Raw genomic sequence first — 13326 nt, forward strand, 5'->3', positions numbered from 1 at the left:
ACGCCAATCGAAGACACGATATATGCTGCACGCCGTGCCGTGGCTAATCGACGCGGTGCAAGCAGGTACCTGGTCCGCAGCGTGCACAGGCGCGCTCTAAATACACGTTAGAAGCGTGGCCAGTCGGTCGTTTAATCAGACGCCGCAGGCGAGCTTCCATGTCGAACCGTGAATATCGGCCGGTCGTATCTCGGCCGAGATAAAAATCACCACGGTAATTTCGGCGTCGTGCACATGTCGCGTCCCATCCGGCCTCTGCCCTCGCGCGGACCCTGCACCGTCCAGAGGATCCACGAACGAGCGTGTTGCTTTATCGCCGCGCGGCGATCTATCGATCCGCAGCTTGATTTCGATGCCGCGCGCTGAGCTGCTTCTAATCGTCGCCCCGCGTCCGATCCGCATCAATTTCGCATTCCGAAACGAATAGACGCGTTTCCGACTCTGGCTGGAAGGCGAGGAGAAATTTTTAGGCCTCTTCGTTTCTAACATTTTTAGATTCTCGAAAGTGGGACAGATCAGCCGTTGCTTGAGAATTTATATTTTATTTTGTACAAAGAATTTCTTAGGGAATTATATATTAGAATATCTAATTATCAATGGTACAGCATTCTACGAATTTATGGTATTCTACGGTAATTGGAGTTATTTATTCTAACGTATCTACCTTTCATTTTTGTGTTCCATTTTACCTGACAATGTTATAAAGTTTTCTTTGCTTGTATTCGTCGTGTTTCTCAGGTGTCCTCTATTAATGTCTTAATCATTAAATATATCTTGGCATTCATCTGCGAAAATTATTTACCCTAAAACATTAAATTAATGACCTTAATCTAAATTAGTGTTTCACGGAGCGACAGGAAATCGAGTTCCTGTCTCCTCGAAAGAAATTTCCATATTCCCACGGCGACTCCTTTCGAACGCAATCCCGCAGGTTTCATGGAGAAAACAAAAAAGGTTTTACATCGTTTTCCAGGATATACGCCATCGTTGTTTCCTCGAAGGGGGAACGACCAAATCGCAGATGACAGGCAATCCCCATAGAAGGTGTATCTTTATTGTCGTAATGAGGCTGTTTTAATGCCGTCTGGAACGAGCCTAACGGTCATTAATGGTAACAGTCTTGCCCACCTTTATCGTTATTACGCGATCGTTAACACGTTCACGCGCACGCATATACGGGGTGTCTCGTTTGCATCTTCTTCGAAAATCATTCCCCTAACTGTATCGCTATTTTATATTATATTTATACTGAAATTAATATATTTTCAAGTTGTTATTTCGAGAGATATATGTTTCTTATATCACAGACGTATATCTACGTTTTATTAAATCTATCTTCGACAAAGTTCGTATTGCAACAAAATCGTTCGTTTTGAAAAAGTCTGCGATAATATCGTTTAGAGTTCGTTACAATCTTATCACACGCATTGTATTCGACATATACATACGTACGCAGTGAAAATCAGCTCCAGAATTTCCATACCTACTTAACGTTAAATTAGAATGTAACATCGGTTTTATTTTTACTTACAAGTCGATATGAATGCGTCTTGACACTCTTAATGGAGGAATATTATCGATGCGTCCAATTATCTCGTGCAATATGTAAATTTAACGACAACAACGATAATGAAACTCGTCGAATGACTTGGAATCGCCCTGCGGCGCTCTCCGTCCGGTGACATCCTGTGTAATTAGAATAATAAGAAAAATAAGGAAGTCTCGCGATTAGTTTAACTGTTACGGAATCCAGGTTATCGAGTTTTACATATTGAAACTCGAGACAAAATGACCTCATTTCGCAGCGACTTTGTAACAAATTTTCGCTTTTACTTGCCGAATGATTCATACGTACGAAGTAAACAGAAATTGTTCTTAAAACAACATCGTCACTCGATAACTATGACATAACTCGACATTTAGCTTTAAAAGGTGTTAACGATCCAACCGAGAATGGCAAATTAAAATTGTTACAGGCCGCAGAGTGGTCGCTGATAAAATCTTAAATTTTCAAAACACCTCGCAACGCAAAGGAAAAGAAATTATAAATTTACATTTCTCCCAAAACAATTTCACACGAAAGGAACCTCATCTCCGATAACTTCGAACATCGTTCGATGTAAAATTTAAAGCAAACCGATCTTTCGAATCCCTTCTCGCGTTCATCAAAATTCTCGAAGGCAGACAAAAAAAAGGCCGGTACATAAATCGTCCCGCAAGTTGAAAATTAATCACGATCGAAGTCGCTCACTTATTGTTAGATTGCTGCAATCTCGAAACGCCCGTGGGCTCAGGAATTACGCCCGCGGAAGGAATATCCGGCCGGATGGCCGGAATTTCGTTGGCAAATTAAAAGGCGGTCGTTCGATGTTTACCGAGGAACGACGAGCCTTAGTACCGAGTGTTCGCCATGCCGACGAAGATTGGAACGAACGCTCTGACGAGAGAACTCACTTGTAAATCAATTTATTCGTTGACGGGCCGCGTGTGGCGGGCCGCTTCCTTATTAAAATTCGAGGCACGGGCTTGATTTTAACGATCAGGGATACCGTGTACGGTGCATGGGAAGGATACCTGTCCGATGGAATAGAGGTATTTGTTTTAAAGATACCTTGGACGAGTGTCACGAGTAATCGGTTTACGAGGATAGCTCGATTAGGCAACTAGTTAAATTAATAACCTTTCAACTTGCCGATACTTCACGGTGACTAATTGTAATGTTCGGGTACTGCGCAATTTTTGCTTTGTCACATCGCATGAATTTTGTATACCGTTATGAATTATAGTCAATTTCTACGTGGCCAAATGATACAACGAGCACAACAGTTGCGTAATGAATATTCCCTGCATCTCGACCAACCAATATTCCCATCAAGGAAACATCCAATTTTATCGCTTCACATTCTGTCCCATCGGTAACACCATTCTATAAAGAACTGGAAACCCGTGGAGGCAACGCTGTAGTCGAGATTCATGCGAAATTTCGAGCGACCACAGGGCTTTTCCGGTGCGACCTCACGTCAGTTGGAATGACATTGCACGCGATGCACCCGAGCCATCTGGTATCGGCGATTGTCGCGCATCGAACTGCAACTCTGTCCCAACTGAAACCAAGGTACTATTATACGTTTTAACCGTGCAATATCAATGTCATCCATATTTGGCCAACTTGGCTTCTACGTGCAGAGAAACAAAATATCGTGAGAGGTCCGAACCATGGGCAACACCGTTAAACGCGACAATTTCGCGACCGAACCACTGATCTTGGAGACGCGACGCGATTTTTGCTTCCGTTCGAATCGACCGAAGACACGCGATTCTCTCGGACCAAGTTCGTTCACCGAACCCTCTTTTGTCGAAGACTCTGGGACCACCGAGTTTAACGCCTCATTGTTGACACGTTCAGCGAATTCTTTTATTTCACGTTTTCTCTTTCCCTTCAGACTGTCGTGAGAAATTTGCCGCAGTCGCTCTGCCGTAGAAAGAGATGGCAAAGCTGTGGAATCAAAGTTTATCTGTTCTTCTCTGCGAAAATGTCAAGCGACCGAGCAAATTCCATAATTCACTCGGTGTAATTCGTAACGCAAGGATAAAGAAGAAAATAAAAAAGAAGGACATCGATAGAGACGTTGGGATTCGATCTAAAATTAATATCGATAAAGAAAAGTACAAGGTTGCGTATAATTTGCGTAATCGAAGAAGAAGATACGTGTAATCCACAGTCCTGTACCATTTGGTCAGAAATTGTTCTCTTCTCTAAATAGCTTCGCCGTGCACCTGCTAGGAATCATTAGCGAACAATCACTGTATCGATCATCGAAATTGAAATTACTGTAATTCGATTTCGGCATAACTATAGACCCATATGCGTCCCTCCCTGCCACGTATTTAATTATATTATATAGACAACCATCGGGGAAAGAAACTCGATTTAACTATAATCCTATTTATCCGCGTAATTACAAAAAGTCTGAAATAGAAGATCTTAGGGTAAGCGAGCGATAGTAATCTTACAAAAAATCCCAGATACGCATCGAAGAAGGAAAGATTTGGCCGAAAAGATTGAAAGGGGGTGGTTTAATCGAACGGAAGTCCGTAGGATCGCGTCGAGCGACAGGTCGTGGCTCGTGGCAGGACGCGATCATAAGTCGAGAGTAGCGTAACCGCGTGTAGGTTCGCGTTGGGTTCGCGTGGCGTGCACAAAGCTGCACGATCGTGGCCATCGATAACAGGCCGTTATCCGCAACGGCAACAAATTGGGCCTCCATAATCGCGCTAATGCATCAACCGCGGCGGGCACGGGTGTGACGGTAAAATTGCGGCGAGTCCTCTCGTGAAAAGGGTCGATATTATCGCGCGAGGCTTAAGTACGCGAGAAGCATTGTACTCGCTAATCGGACACAGACGGCAGCGCAAAGTGCCTGGCATTTTTGCGCGGAAGCTGTAATCAACGCGCAATACGGTTCCACGTTGAATTAATGGCCGGACATGCCGCCACCACCACCCTCACCCTCTTAGTACACTACCCTCGATCGCTTTGAACGCTTCTTTAGAGCCACGGGGTAAAAACGACTTCGTGCATCCCCCTCGAAGGCTGGCTAGAGGTTTAATCGGTATTTTTTCGATTCGGTTTGGAGAGCGAGGGTGACTGCGTACTACTCCGTATGTCACTGAATACTTTCATGTTAATTTTTTAATACTCCTTTGCACGATGGTAGAGCTTAAAGAACCGAGGTTAGTCCTTACAGGAAAGGATATTCTTTTGAGTTGTTGAAAGCAGTTTTCTTGTCGATTATACAGATTGGTTGGTAACTGGCGGTACAAGCGGAAAGGGGGTGATTCTACGCGAAAAAAGAAGTCGAAAATGTAGAATAATAATTTTTCGTTCGAGGCTTTGTTTTCGAGAAAATCGACTTTGAATTTTCGCTCGGTACGCGTGCACTTCGTCGCGTCTCGTTATAACGGATCTCACTGTAGATTTTTAAAAAAATTAAAAAAAAGAAATTTCTATTCTATATTTTCGACTTCTTTTTTCGCGTAGAATCACCTGTCGCGTACTACGATAGGTATATCACACGCAATAAATTTTGCTCGCACACGTTACAAATTTATAGTTGTAGCTCTTGTATCAGCGAACGAGACAATGAGGTTCGCAGCGAATCTGACGAAACTCGTTCCAAACTAATATACAACTCTTTCAAACGAAACCATAAAACACTAAAAAAAAAAAATCGGCTACCAAAAGCCATCGAAATCTTCCGACTTTTCAAGGAAGCGACGTCCAAGAAGTCAAACAGCCTTCGACATTTACCCCGATCGACGTTAACGTAAAAAAGGAACATCGAAACGCGTTGGAATCGAGCTCGGTTGGCGGCCCGGAAGAGAAGGGGGACTTCTGGCGCGATTCCGCGGCGAACGATGTTCAACCGACGCGCAATTGCATCCTCTCTTTCCTGTTCGGCAGTAAAACGATCCCCGCGTCTTGCGTCTCTCACGGTTCGCGGCGGCCGGTCAAAATTAGAAAAGTGCCGGTATAAAACCGAGGGAACGAGTTAGTTACAAGCTATGGGGCGAACAGCTGCCGCGTCCAGCGCGACTCGAACGTCGGGATATCACGCGAGAGAGATACGGGGACCGTGGGGCCGGAAGCGAGACGTGGAACACGAAGAACAGGACGACGCTGGATCTTCATGGTGGAAATGGAAGAATGTGAAGACGAAGAGGGAGAGAAGGCCGAAGACAACGACCCGCCACTCAGAGCCTCGTAAAAAGGACGGAATGTCACTGAATGACGGGCCGCGGGTCCATCGAGTCCGGTAAGTAATTCTTCGGCAATTACATAATTACTCGTGGTTAGCGGCTGCGCGTTAGACTGGTCGTGCTTGGTCGCGCGGACCAGAGAACGGTCGTTACGATATTTACTACTATATAATGGCTGCCCCTGCCGAGGAAGAAACGGGCCGCGCGAGCATCCAGGCTTCGAGGCGTCCTCGAGATGGTTGGCTTCTTCCCACTGCCACTGAGGGACAGCTGGATACTCGTCGTCATCTTCGGGGATCGACCGCTCTTTCCTTCCTTCGTCCAGTCGTTCGTTTGTACGTTGGTTCGTTCTGCGAACGTGAAACGCGTTTCCATCGGGCGCGATCACGACCGCGAGAGGCGGTAATTAGCATTCTACGCTGCTGATGGAACTGGAGACCGAGAGGCTGGAGGAAGTTTCTGGAAGAGGAGGTCGCAGGGGAAGGGCGGGGATCATTTCTTTTGTTTCGATTTGCAACGTTTCTGGTTGATGGGTTTAAAGTTGGTACTTTGCCATTCCTGCTACTCTCCGCTTTTGTTGGTGTGCTCGACGCGAGACACGCTTTCGTGAGAATCTTTTTTATTATTCTTTGTTAATTTTTCGCTATCGTATTATTTATAACGTAAAATTATCCTGTTGTTTCCTTCAAGTTCGTCGGAACCTCGTCTACTTCGAATACACTGGAATAAAAAATGATCCCGGCCGGAGTTTTCTTTGGGTCTCCTCCGACGATCGCTAAGTTGAACGACGACACCGTTGATCGCGTTCGCAGATTTATGCGCGCTATCGTTCGCGGTTGATAGGGAAAGCTTCTAGATTTCGCTCGGCCATACGGTGGACGTTCGTCGGTGAAGGACGTTGCAGGGAATTGATGTAGCGTTACCAACACCGCGACGGGTGTAATGGATGTAGTGTTGCTAGTGGCGTACGATAAGCCCGCAGAATGGATGCACTTTTCACGCGTGTAACTTCCGCTCACAGCGATCCTCCTTCTCGCAATGTTCCAGCTGGTTTCCTTGTAATCGTGGTCACTTTTCTTGTGACAGGGGCCGACTTTATACCACGTAAGCTTAGCCAGAAGAAAGGGAAAGGTTATCCAGGGCCGAATGAACTGTCTTTCTTCGTCTTACGTTCTTTCGCATTATCGTTAAATTAGAACGATTGTTATTTAAAAAAACTAAAATTCTATCAGCATCGCAGACCGATCGAGCCACGCGAACAAGTAAAAAATCGACTCGTAACGAGACAAGGGACACACATGTACCGTCGGCTAGTATTATAGAAGGCAGTAGAAGCAGTCACCGAGAGGGAGGGCCCCACGTGTAATTTCAGTAATTCCGCGGTCTGGGGCCGTTCACGAGGCCGCCAGCTCGAATGCTACAATTCGCGGGGCCAGAAACAGACGTATCCCTGGTCTCGCGAGCACGCGAGAGCCGCGATTAGTAATTTGAATCGTTACGGCCGTCATTCCCACCGTTCCTTCTCGAGGCCGTCCACTCTCGAACTCTGTACCGAATTCCGAAACAGGGGAACGCGTTACGAGTCTCCCATACCACCTCTCTCTCTCTCTCTCTCTCTCTCTCTGCCTCTCTTTCTCTTTCACGTACAAAATGGTGGCCGGATCGACGTTGGAATCCTTCTAACGATGACTTTTGTACACGCGGACAGCAGGTAAATACGACGGAGCCGCGTTACAAGGAAAAGAAAACAAGGAGGACGTGGGGAACACGCTGGCCAAAACACGCGTGACCTGTATTTAAGGTGGTTTCTCCTCGGTCTCGTTCGAACGAACAGGGCTTCTACGTTTCTTTTCCATCTTATTTGCAAACTACCACCCCTTTTTTTGCGTTTCTTCCTCTCCTTTATCTTCGTATCGTTCGTTCTTCCTTTCGTTTCCTTTTCTCTTTCCGCTCGGTTTCGATAGTTGCCTACGTTATTGGTCCTGCTCGATCGTTCTCCTTTGCACGCGAACGTGAGAACCCGGATCGCTTTTTAATTTTTACCATGCAAACGCGTGTTCTTCCTAGATCGATGGCTCGTCGGTGGGTCTCGATTCGCGGAATCTTGAGACAGTTGCAGGTCTCGAGCAGCGAAGTGTTGGTTTTTCGGAATATCGCTCGGTAGAAATTAGCCGATCGCCGCAGGCTATCACTTCCTGGTTACTTATCGCGCCATAAACGATTGCTCCTCGTCTCGTCCTCGGACTAATTTTATTCGCTATCCCACTTCGACACTCCGCTTGTTCGTCCGTTTCAATTCGTCCACGTTCACGCCTGGATATTCCTATTTGAAATTACAAAAAGATTTGATCAAATTCTACGTTATACAGCCCGTAGCGGTGTTCGCTCGCGTCCACTTTTCGCACCGTCGAATCATCAAAATCCCTGCCAACGATCGAATGCTCGCTAACAGCGACAAACGATCCGCTCCACCTTCTTCCATTCGCCAAACCTCTGAAAAACAACTGCTCGATAGCGCAGCACGTGAAACGCATCGAGCGTTTCGATCAGCTTTCCCGACATATTTATTGCACCCGGCCCGAGACTCTGACCCCGCGTGCGGTCCCGCGTACCAACCCCTAGCCCGAGGAGTCGTCGTCGCCGACCGGTCGAGGTTCGATTCCAATTCGATACGAACGTCGCGGAGGAAGGCGCGGAGAGCGTTGGTATCGGTCATCGGTAATAAATTTCGTGTGAAATTGCCGGTCACCCCGGGTCTCGACCCCGCTTCGAGAACGCTACGGGGTGATGAGGAACGCCGACTCGGCCGCGAGGGTGGGAGAGGGCGCGCGACTTGGCCGTGCAAAAGCAAACAACAATAATAATTATTTCGATAGAAGAAGGGGCCTGGTAATATCTGTAATGGGCTGTTCTACTCGAGTGACCTGTCAGCCGGCGCTGAATTAATGGCAGCCGAGATTTCGCGCGGAAACGATCCGCGCCGGGGGAGGAAACGGCAGGATCCGTGGTTCCAGGGCTGAAAGCGGAGGAAGAGAGAGCCGATCGTGGCTCACGACCGTCCACCTGACTCGTTACGCTGTTTATGGCGGGCCGGGAACGTTCTACCGGCCCTCGTAATCGTATTTCTACGTGTACGCTCGTAGACTGCGTACTCGAGTCTGTTTCTATCCGCGACGTCGATATACCGACCCGATGCCAGCCGTGAGATGTTGCTCGTCCGTATCCTGGTGAGCCCGAGTCGCGATCGACAAAACGATCGTGCTAAAGTTCCTTCGGCTGCTTCTCTGTGTATATACGCTTGGTCGAGCAGCGTATTTTGTACGTGGAAGGATTCGAGCGAATTTAAAGTTGGGTTTTCAGATTTCAGGCAACTCTCGACTCTCGAGGGTCATCGATGTCTCCCTTAATGACTTTGTATGGTCGTGGTGATCTCGAAGGTAACTGGAATTATCTTTGACCACAAAATGAGATAATCTCTGTCTGCGATATCAGACTGGGCCTCTTGCATAGTATCTGCTTCTAATGGTTTCTTTTTAGAGCTTGTTTCTAGCTACGACTAGCGTATGATTGATCGACTAATCAAACATTGCTGAATTATAGCTGTATCATCGGTCCACATATGCAAATAAAAGATACTTCACCGAGTTTCTGTGCCACGCTTAACCCTCCACTCATCGATCAAGGGGCATAAATCGATCGAGCATCACGGTGAATACGAAGCAGGTTAAACTGATTTCCTTAGTATAAAAGGATTAACAAGAAGCATGGGAAAGAACGGCGTAAGAGGAAGAACGTGGATCAACGAAGAAACATTTTCGTGCAACCAACAGCACGCAGTTGCTCGTCGAGGGCATGGCTTCGGCCGCAACATTGAAAGAAGCTCGCAGCACGCTGGTGCTCTTGTGCACGCGTAATTTTCATTCGTGAGTCGCGTGCGGATCCTGTCGCACGCGATACCATGTATATATTTTCCATTTCAAGTATACTTCTCTTCACTGTATCCCAAAAACTTATTATCTCTACTATTAAGTAACTTGATATTTGATTCTGTTTCGTATGCTCCCATTGAAGGTTCTTCATTCTATTGTCACGTGTAACTCCATAATTGGAAGGGACGCGACAAAGTGAAAGCTTCTTACTCGTCAAATATCAGGAAAAATAGCATTTTTAACGCGTTAGAAAACTAGCATAACCGCAACAGAGCACAAAGAATTCACGGTAAAGTAGAAACAGAAATTCTATGGGATATTCTAGCAAACTTCTCTCCACCACTTTCCAATTATATTTCCTGAAATAGGTGTCATCGATTGAAACGCGTGAGAACGGAGAATTGGTAGGAAAAGTAGGCTGAACAGAAGCCATCTGGTGGCAGGTTTTCCCATGGCAGAAAGCAACGTGAGTGATAGGTACAACGAAGATCGCTGGGAACGCCAGCAAGGCGGCAGAATCCGACGCTAATTAAAAATCTGCCCATGGAATATATTATCGCTGGTATCATGGTCGCAGGAAAACAACGCCCATTCCAGGCTCCGATTTGACACTTCATCATTCGTGGAGCATTCGGGACCCTGTCATTAAAACGAGATTAGACTCGAAATCGTAATGGAGCAGCCTCCCATACGTCCGTCTTCGCCAGGGCTCGAACGTTTCAAAGCGGTAAATCGCGCGTTAATTTTCGGTCATTACGTGTATCGGAGGTTGAAAGAGCGGCTTTGTATCTCGTTGCTTTTCTTTTCTTCGCGCGTTGATATGCGTCGAACGCGCGACGCGAAGTTGATAAATTTTCGTTATTAATCTCTAGTCGGGAATTAGAGAAATCCTTGGTATAATCTTCAAAAATTATCACGTGATCAATTTTTGGTAAATTGTTACAGAGTTCGTGCAATTTCCTCGTTTTCAGGTTCGTCCCTCTTGTTACCTCTTGCACAAAAGGAATTCAATTTTTTATCCTGACAGGTAGAGTTCGTCTACGTCGAATAACAAAATTGAATATCAAGTTCTCGATGCGAATCGATCACGTCACGAGACGTAATACGCAAAAATTTGTGTACCCGAGGAAACGAAACACGAACCGTTGAAACTAAAATGGAAAATTGATGCGCATAGGCCAAATAGTATTTGAGAAGAACAAAGGAACGAGACAAATTAGTATATTAAAATTCGTAAGATGGAACTTAAAAATACGAAGCGGGAATACGTTGAATCCATCGTAGTCTTCCTGAAATAATCTGCGACAAATAAAATATTTTTTCTTATATATACATATGTAGGAATGTTTATTATAAATTAACAGAAAAGACAGTATGATAAACGCAATATTGTAACACTCTCACAAAATTGAATATAATATCGCGCTTCACGAATTCGCTTATCACTATTTCTACGTCACAGCAACACGATGAACTTCTCTCGACCACGATTAATTCAACTCTGACAGCATTACCACGCTCATTTTTCCCTTAACAAACCTTGGTAACGCTCACAATACTCCTTGACAACATTAACATATCTTGACAACATTTATAAACGATCAGCCACGTCTTTCACTAACGTCACACCATCCCACACATAGTATGTACTGACCAAAAGTATATAAAACAAACAGATGCAATCTTGCGCATCCGTATTTACAGTACAGAGCAACAAATATGACACAAAAGAATTTGGTACAACGGTGCTCGCAATACAACGATCCAACGTATTCAAAAATTTAAACGGACTAAAGGACATAAAACAAAAACAAAAAAAATACAACAAAATCCTGTGCATCGTTGCTCGTACCGCGAAGCAGAAAAAAAATTGGTGGAACGCGTAAAATGGGTGAAAAGCTCGCATAACAACCCCATAGTGAAAATTTAGCGGTATAGTCTGGACTCGAGACAAACCGTGGTGGTCCTGACTCTGTTCAAAATAGCCGTTTCAAGGCGTGTTTCGAGGTTGGCTGGATACCACGACAGGACGATGTAACGTCGTGGCCATTCAGTCCAATCCAGCGAAAAGGAACGAGGGTGGCGTTTCGTGGCGTTCCATCCGACTCGTGGCATCGCGCATTGTGGATTCGCGCATACGTAAGTGCATCTCTGCGGAATATGCCGACACGCAGAAACACGTCCAAGCTTTACGAGGATTTATGTCACGCTTAGGCACCGGTCCACTATGCGAAGCATCGATAATGCAACCTCCAAACACACCCAAACATGTCTACGAAATGGAAGTTTCCGAGCTACTTAGCATGTCGCGTTTTGCTTGTTTAATATTATATATGTTCCATTCCCTTTCCCGATATCCTAATACAATCGCCATCATTCTCGAGTTTGTCGCTTAGATCTGTTAATGTAATTCGCACAAGCGCAGGTTTACAGTCATCGAACGTAAAGCGCGATTTCTCCTACGCGAGATCGTCGTCCTTTCTTATCGAACGACTCGATAAAACTTGAACTCCAACCACCGTAATCACCGTCAACGTTCGTTCCTCGCTATTCCCCAGAAAGTATTATTACCATGTTTCGAAACCCACCCCGTGATCTTCGTCTAAAGTGACTGACATTAGGCACGCGACGTGCAACGCTCGGACATCGCGTCGTTCTAGGTTTCCGCAAATGGTCCACGAAGTCACGGCACCGAGAATCGTCCATGGTTTCTACAAAATCGAAGTTATTCCGACGTTACCCCGAACGTGAAGGTACCATCGTCTCCGTGGTAAACCTCGACGTCCTTCTCGTCTTTCTTCTCCTTTCGAGCGAAACAACGTAGCCGCTCTTCGTCGCGAAAATGAGAGTTTACTGCGCGTTGCAACGGGTCAGGGGGGGAAAGAAGAACGCTCCTTTGTCTCTTTATGGTCTGAAAGTGGCCCATGGAGGAGCAGGCGCACGAACGGCCGTCGCCATCGACGACCAGCCCGTCTTCTTCGCGGACGCCACGAAGAAGTACGGTCGGATAATAACGAGTTTCGCTGTCGTCCCTTTCGCCCTTCGCGTAGCGCGAGTCGTAAACTCGACCTCGCTGCCAGGCTCTTACTCTCCTCCCTCTTCGAGTTCCCCCTGCGCCGAGCAACGTTTTTCTTCGCCGCTCGATGCCGGACGATCGCGTCAAATTTTTATTGCGCCAACCGGACTGTCTCGCGCGATCGTCCAACCTTATACGGAAGAGGGTGACCGAGCAACCGGTGAACTTCAGGATCGAAGCGAAGAAGTAGGAAGTTCGGTTAGATCTATCGGCGGTGGTTGCAGGATTTTTCTAGCCGTTAAGAGTTGAAGGATTATCGATACGTTACGTACACTTGGACAAACGAACGCTGGCAATTCGATGCTACACTGTTCAGTAGGTGACAGCGTTCAGAATCCAATTTTCCGAGGTTATTAAAAATTCTAGTGCAAAATATCAAATTTACTGATAGGTATCTTCGTTACAATGATACGATATCTTTTCGGCCGCCCCCTTGTTCGCGGTAAATAGACCTTTTAGAAGTAGACACCAAGAGACATCCTTAACTCTACTTACTTCTAACCAATAATGCAAGATGTATCAAGTTCACACGTAAAGTATTGCAACAACAAATATTTCATG

This window comes from Bombus huntii, chromosome 2, assembly GCF_024542735.1.
Source record: "Bombus huntii isolate Logan2020A chromosome 2, iyBomHunt1.1, whole genome shotgun sequence".
Taxonomy (NCBI): Eukaryota; Metazoa; Arthropoda; class Insecta; order Hymenoptera; family Apidae; genus Bombus; species Bombus huntii.